The sequence below is a fragment of the Orcinus orca genome, chromosome 19 (assembly GCF_937001465.1).
Source record: "Orcinus orca chromosome 19, mOrcOrc1.1, whole genome shotgun sequence".
Classification (NCBI taxonomy): Eukaryota; Metazoa; Chordata; class Mammalia; order Artiodactyla; family Delphinidae; genus Orcinus; species Orcinus orca.
This window is the reverse complement of record NC_064577.1, coordinates 46751662-46759034: the sequence shown is the minus strand read 5'-3', so window position 1 is coordinate 46759034 and position 7373 is coordinate 46751662. Positions and strand designations below refer to the sequence as shown.

The following is a 7373-nucleotide window of genomic DNA, read 5'->3' as shown; positions in this document are numbered from 1 at the left end:
AGAAGTTGTCCAAGATTACTCAGCTAGTTGCTGGAAAGGTGGGATTCCAATGCAGACAGTCTGGCTTCAATCCTGAAACAGTACTCTGCACCACCTCTTGGTAGAGACTCACCCCTGGGTGCTGCCCAACATCTTAGCTTGTCCTGCAATCTGCCTCCTAATCTGGCCACAACCTACACCACCTGTAACCCCATATATACACTCTGTGCCCCTAGACTGGATTCCACACCCTTCTGCCAGACACGCCCTGGTCTTTGCACATGTTCCTTTCTTTAAGGGGAATAAACTTCAACTGTTTTTTCACGTGGTAAGTTCCACTCTTGTTCAAAATCACCTCCTCTGTGAACCCTTCTCTTGTTTCTCCCAATCCTCCGTCTTCCCTGGATCCCAGGCACCGTGCTTTTCCCTCTGTGCTTGCACAGACTGCCTTATAATGTAATTTGTCTGTTCCTGAGACTGCCTTCCTGTCTAGACTCTGAGTTCCTGGTTTAACACAGGCATATGATCCTGCTGAAGAATGTGTAGGTGAACTAATGAGCTGGCCCATGTCTCAGTGGAACCTGATGCTACCGAACGAAACTTGGGTCCATTCATCCAAATGCAGTAAAGCCAATCTATTGATGCTGGGTTGTGGTGAAGGACAGTGCAGCATTTATTGCAAGGCCAAGCAAAGAGTATGGGCGGCTAATGCTCAAAAGGCCTGAAGTCCCCACTGGCTTTTGGGGAAAGGTTTCCAAAGACAGGGTAAGGGAGAGAGTTGTGAGACAGCTGAGAAATTCAGAGATAAGAACTGACTTTTTTTTTTTTTAAAAAAAAAGAAGATTCCTCTCTCAGTTGTATGGGAAACAGGTGTTTTGGAGAGCAAGAGAGAAGGTAGGAGGATCAGTCAGGAGGCACTGGCTGAAGTCCAGGTGGGAGATGAGGCTGGCTTTGACTCCTGGGGGTGGGGTGGGGTGGGCACTGTGCAAAGCAGATGGACCCAGGTGTGTCAGAGCAGAGCAGAACTGATGGATGGGTTAGATGTGGGGCAGAGTAAAAGAGGATGAAGCCTTGGCTTGAGCGTGTCAGTACTGAGGTAGGAGGATTACAAGAGGAGCAGGCTGGGTTGCGCCGCTCAGGAATTGCGTAACTTGGGTCAGTCACTTCTCCAATCTGGTCCTCAGTTTTCTCATTTGGGAAATAAGGAAGTAGAACTAACTGACTTCTAAGGGTGCTTTTAACTCTAATAGTCTATGACTTAAATAAAAACAATCATATATACACACACACACACATTTATATAAATGTATAACTGAATCACTTTGCTGTACACTTGAAACTAACACATTATAAATCAACTATACTTCAATTAAAAACAAAATAAAATATAAAAGAGCAATCAAGGAACTTCCCTGGTGGGCCAGTAGTTAAGAATCCGTCTTCCAGTGCAGGGAACGCAGGTTCAATCCCTGGACGGGGAACTAAGATCCCGCATGCCACGGGGCAACTAAGCCCATGTATCGCAACTACTGAGCCCACGCGTTCTGGAGCCCATGCGACACAAGTAGAGAGAAGCCCGTGAACTGCAATGAAGAGCCCATACGCCACAACGAAAGATCCCTCATGCCACAATGAAGATCCCGCATGCCGCGACTAAGACCTGACACAGCCAAAGAAATTAAATAAATAAATATTTTAAAAAGCAATCAAAACAATCCCTCTTTTTTAAAGTTCTAGCTCTTCTTGATAATGTCACAAACCCATGTGAACCACCACTCCAAACAAAAGCTAGAACCTTGACAATAACCTGCTTCTAATTGTATCTTCCCTCTATACTATTTTTCCTGACTCCTTCAACCCAAGGTAACCAACATCCCAAATTCCCTTGCTTATTTTAATATCTGTGTGTTTCTAAAGTATATATATTTTTACTTTATAAAAAGAGTATCATAGTGTTTATAATTGTAGGGACTTACTGTTTGGCCAGTAGTATTCTATTAATATATATCCATATTACAGACTGTGCCAATGCAGTTCATTTTGTTTTAACTGCTGTATAATATTCCATCAGTTAAGTATGCTCCTATTTATTCATCCACTCTCTCGATGGGCATTTGAGGTTTTTCCCAGATTGTCGCCATTGTAAACAGTGCAGCTATGAACATTTTTGTACGAGCAAGACTCCTACTACATCTATATGAAAAAGCGTAATTGCTGGTTTAGGATAGTCACTGTTTTGAGTACAGTTTCAATCATTTTCTAAAGTAGCTGCCTGAAGATACCAGCCATGTGTAAGAGGTCATGTAGATCCATGTTCCCTCCAACACTTGATATCATCAGAGTTTCCCGTTTTTGCTAGTCAAATTACTTTGAATTGAGATCTCTTTCTTGTCTGGATTTGCATTGCCCTGAACAGTAATGAGGTTAAACATTTCTTCGTTTGTCCATCACATCAATCATTAAGTGTGTCCTCTTCTGTGAAATATCTGTTCCTGTTTTTCATCATTTTTCTTCTGGGTGTCTGTGTTTTTCTTATCAGTATCATCAATCTGCTTCCTGCCTGTAAAGTCTGGGGCTCAAGACTGTTTTATGTCCTGAAGAGTCAGTCTTATTTAATCCAGACCAGCAGCACTTTTGGTGATGGAACTCTCAAAAACTTTTTGTGAAAGGTCAGTAGCCAATTCAAGTGTCAGTGGCCACAACATGTGCTTTGAGACATGCCTCTCCGTCCTTCTCTAGATACAACTCCAAGTATTTGGATGCTATCAGGATTAATGAGATTCAGTTTCTTTTCTAAGAAGTGATGTTGTCCAACTGGCAGGATTCCCTGGGACTATCTAAATCTCCTCAGAGGTCTTAACAAAGGGAGTAACAGTCATGTTCTTGATTTGGTCTTGACCCCAGGTCATGCCTTTGTTTTGATATTGCCCCTAAAGCTAGTTCCTATTTTGAGAATATTTTGCAGGCTGCAGAGGTTGACATAACAGATGATTGCACCTTTCCACCATGCAAACCCTGCAACTTCTACACTTTCTATGTTCTCTTTCAATTCTGCTTGAAAATGAGCCAGTCTTATCTGCTGTCACCTCTTTCTTGTATCTGATGAAATGTACTTAGCAACAAGTAACTCACACCAACAGCATTCTGTCTCAAAACTTCTTCTCCCAAAGCCATAAATTCAGTAGGTATATTTTCTGCCTTCTGAATGATCACATGTGACAGTTTTTCCAAATGTTTAACTATTACATTACATAGCTTGCTGGTTTTCCAGCCCCCTATAGTAGTTACTTCCCTGCCTGCCACTCAGCCCCAAAGCCAAAACCACACATTTTATTCTTTGGGTAGCACAGCACCCCACTGCTAGGTACTAGTTTCCATATTGGTCAGCTTTCGCTACCATAACAACCCCCCCCACCTCATCCCCCAAATCGGTGGCTTATAACAAGAAACATTCCTTTTTGCTCTCAAGTCTGCAGGTCAGTTGCATCTCTGCTCCAACCTGTGGGTCAGCTCCTTGCCCCACGTCTTCCCACTCCTGGGCTCAGGCTAAAGGAACAGCTCTTGTTTAGGATATGTCATTCTCCTGGCAGAGGATCCAGGAAAACGAAACTTGCAATGCTTTTAAAGCTTCTGCTAAGCTATGACACATGTCCTATCTGCTCACATTCTGTTGGCTCAAGGAGGTTACATGGCCAAGCACAAAGCCAATGATGTAGGACAATATATTCTGAATCATTTTAAAGAAGAATAGAGTCTCTCACAGATATCAAGGAGCTCTTGATACATTCTTATATAATCCTTTGTTAGGATGTGGATTGCCATATAGTCTGCGATGTGTAGCTTATTTTCTTTTTTCTTTCTTTCTTTCTTTCTTTGGCTGCGCCGGTCTTAGTTGCAGCATGCAGGATCTAGTTCCCTGACCAGGGATCGAGCCCAGGCCCCCTGCACTGGGAGCGCGGAGTCTTAACCACTGAACCACCAGGGAAGTACCTGTAGCTTATTTTCAAGTTGTCTTTTTAAGAAAGAAAACTCTTAATTTTAATACAGAAAATGTATCATTCTTTTCTTTTAGAGTCAACGTTTTTGTATCTTGTTTAAGAAATCTTTCCCTTCTCCAAAGTTCAAAAGATATTTCTATTAAAATTTTCAGGGGCGTATTTTTTTTTTTAAGAAGATGTTGGGGGTAGGAGTTTATTAATTAATTAATTTTCGCTGTGTTGGGTCTTCGTTTCTGTGCGTGGGCTTTCTCTAGTTGTGGCAAGTGGGGGCCACTCTTCATCGCGGTGTGCAGGCCTCTCACTGTCGCGGCCTCTCTTGTTGTGGAGCACAGGCTCCAGACGCGCAGGCTCAGTAGTTGTGGCTCACGGGCCCCGTTGCTCCGCGGCACGTGGGATCCTCCCAGACCAGGGCTCGAACCCGTGTCCCCTGCATTAGCAGACAGACTCTCAACCACTGCGCCACCAGGGAAGCCCCAGGGGCGTATTTTTAACACTTAACCATCTGCAGTTGATTTTTGCATATGGTGTAACGTAAGGATCCAATTTAATCTTCTCTTCCATGTGGACTGCCATTTTTCCAGGCCTAATTTTTGAATTGATGTGACATACAAGCCATATCACGTACCATAGCATCATACATACGTGGTTCTCTTTATGGACTTTCTTTTTATTGGTCACCTACTTTATCACTGCATTGACCATAATGAGCCATGGTATCTGGTTAAGAAAGGCTCCCCTCTCTCTTTATTTGTTGTTTTTTTGTGTTTCAACCAAAAGTGTTCCGGCTATTTTCACCCTTTTACTCTTTTATGTCAAGTTTGGAGCCATTTCATCAAGTCCCAGGAAAATCTCTGTTGGGCACCAGTCTGTGCTCTTTACACGGCCAGCTCATTGAACCCTCACCACTACCTGATGAAGGTCAGTGTTATTTTCCTCATACTACAGCTGAGATGCACAGAGATGGACTGTTGGCACACAGCTGCAAAGCAGTAGCTCTTCTGCATGTCCCCAGCACCCAGCTCACCCAGGCAGCACAGTGGATACACTGATAAGCCTGAGACCACAAAGCCTGGGTCATCTGCAGAGTCACTAGCAGTGCATGCTGTCACTTTGCTGAGGATCCCTGGTGACGGCAGAAACCATGCAGGTTTCTAAGTTGACCATCTAAGTCAGTTCATTCTCACTGACTGAAAAACAAAACAAAAAACAAACAGGAAACTGACCCCTGGAGATAGTTCATATTGAAAAAGAAGGCAGGCTGGCAGTGGGTCTCCATAATAGAGGAGAAGATGTGTGTGTGTGTATGTGTGTGTGTGTGTGTGTGTGTATGTGTGTGTGTGCGTGTGTATTGGTATTCACATCAGAGCAAATGACTAGTATCTGGATTGTCACATCAATTCCATATTTCAGTTCTTGAAAGAGCAGGAGGTAATCTTATTACCAAGAAGATTAAATGACTTTCCAAGTCACTCAAGTTCTCTATCCTTTTAGTTCATGGGAGTAATGTTTAAGGCACTTCATTTGCAAGGTTATTTTGAGCAAAATCTATGTAGAGCAAGTGGCCCTCCACACTGGGTCAGCAGCTTCAACACCACTTGGCAGCTTGTTAGAATGCAAATTCCTGGGCCCCACTCCAGTCCTACTGAGTCTTATCACAGGGTGTGAGGCCCAGTAACCTCTGTATCAACAGGTGATACACCCTCCAGGTGATTCTGGCGCTCCTGAAGGTTGAGGACCTCTGGTGTAGGGCATCCACCACAGCACCCAAAGCGGTCAGTTTTCAGTGAATGCTAACAAGTCTGGTCGAAGGTCACAGAGCTAGTTCATGGAAAGCCTAGACCTTACTTGGTCTCTGGCCCTACTGAATAACTTTTTCACCAACTGGAGTCTTATCTCCAAGGATCAGGAGCTGCAAGGTCAGATATTGGTATTAAATAGATCACCTGAAAATATTCAAGTTTAGGGCTTGGAAGAATAACAGAGGTGAGCCTTAGGCCTGGGAAGCACCATGGACAATTCTTAGCTTGTCATTTAAGACTCTTGTAGGTTAAGGCTGGGAGGCTGACCAAGTCCAATGTACACATGGCATTCTTAGAGATGCACGTCTGTGTATACAGCCCCTCGAACATAGGAGTTGCTAAGGGTCCATTATCCGCGAGTGGGTTAAATCTTTACTGCAGTTGTCAGGCTGGCTTACATTGGGATTTTTATATTACAGAGAGCTTTGGGAACAGAAATCTTTATTATAACAACATTAAAGTAAACAAACAAAAAACCAAATCAATAATAGTCATATCTCTCTCAAAGAACTGTTCGTTTCTCACTTTCCATTGTTTAGCTCTTTGTAGACAAATCTTCATCTCATCCCATCCACAGTGAACTCCCAGTTTTGTGCTCTTCTTTTTCACTGACTTTATCATAAATATTTTCTGTGATGTTCCCTAGTCTTCATAATTGTCATTGTGATGTGACTGGAAAAGATTGCCTCAAATTGAGATGACGGGATTTAATTGTAGGTATTTATCTGGCTACCACTATTTCCTAAGTAACAGTGTTGTGGCTATAAGTCAAATTTTCTTCTTGTTGATGTTTTTCTTTAGATTAACTTCCTAGAAGTGGAATTACAGCAAGAGAGTATAAACACATCTGACTACTAGAGCGATAAGAAAGATGTTTCCAAAAAAAAGCGACCATTTCTTTGTTAGTGGCAATGTATAAAGACAGTTGTTTTATAAAAAGTAGTCCTCAGCATTGGGTGTCATTATTCAACTCCTCTCCAACTTTTTTTTTTTTTTTTGCCAGTTTAGTGAGCATGTAAGTTTACCCTGTTATCGCTGCAATTCTCCTTTTTGTAAATCCTATATCCCTTCTTCCTTCCAAAGACATCTGGTCAAACGGGCTTCAGAGAGAACTCATTTCAATTAGGGTGTACGTGTATGTGTGTGCATGCGGTGTAGCTATGGTTCTTTGTATCTGGATACATATAAGAGTCCGAGTATCTGACCGTCTCTGTGTGTGCATCCGCTTCCATGTTTATGCCTCAAAGAACAGACGTGTTGTGGAGTGTATATGTCTGGGGTTCTGCTGCGGACCTTGTTTCTGAGCATGTATTCCTTGGAGTATGCTCATGTGTATGTGTGAATAAATTGTAGCGTGGAATCGTGGAGGAGATGCAAGGAATGAAATCAAACACAGACCACTTGTGCCTTAACACAGTTCTCCCATCTGTACCTTCCTGCATAGCTCTGCTAACATAGGGAACCAATGAATGAATTCCAAATAACAGTGAAATGTTTAGAAGAGTTGGGACAATTTGGGAAAAAGTGGACAGATCCTACAAGCCTCTAGTTTTCATGCAGAAAATAAATAAAGCTTCAGTGGGCTGAGACTTTGAAA

The 7373-nt window shown here is 42.7% G+C and overlaps 1 long non-coding RNA gene across 1 annotated transcript; it reads left to right on the top strand.

The window, feature by feature from the left end:
* The first annotated feature begins 3485 nt into the window (after positions 1-3485).
* Positions 3486-7136, top strand: LOC117197743 (uncharacterized). Its single transcript, XR_004478587.2, has 2 exons — positions 3486-4895; positions 6578-7136. It is a non-coding gene; the product is annotated as an uncharacterized LOC117197743 (long non-coding RNA).
* The last annotated feature ends 237 nt before the right edge of the window (positions 7137-7373 follow it).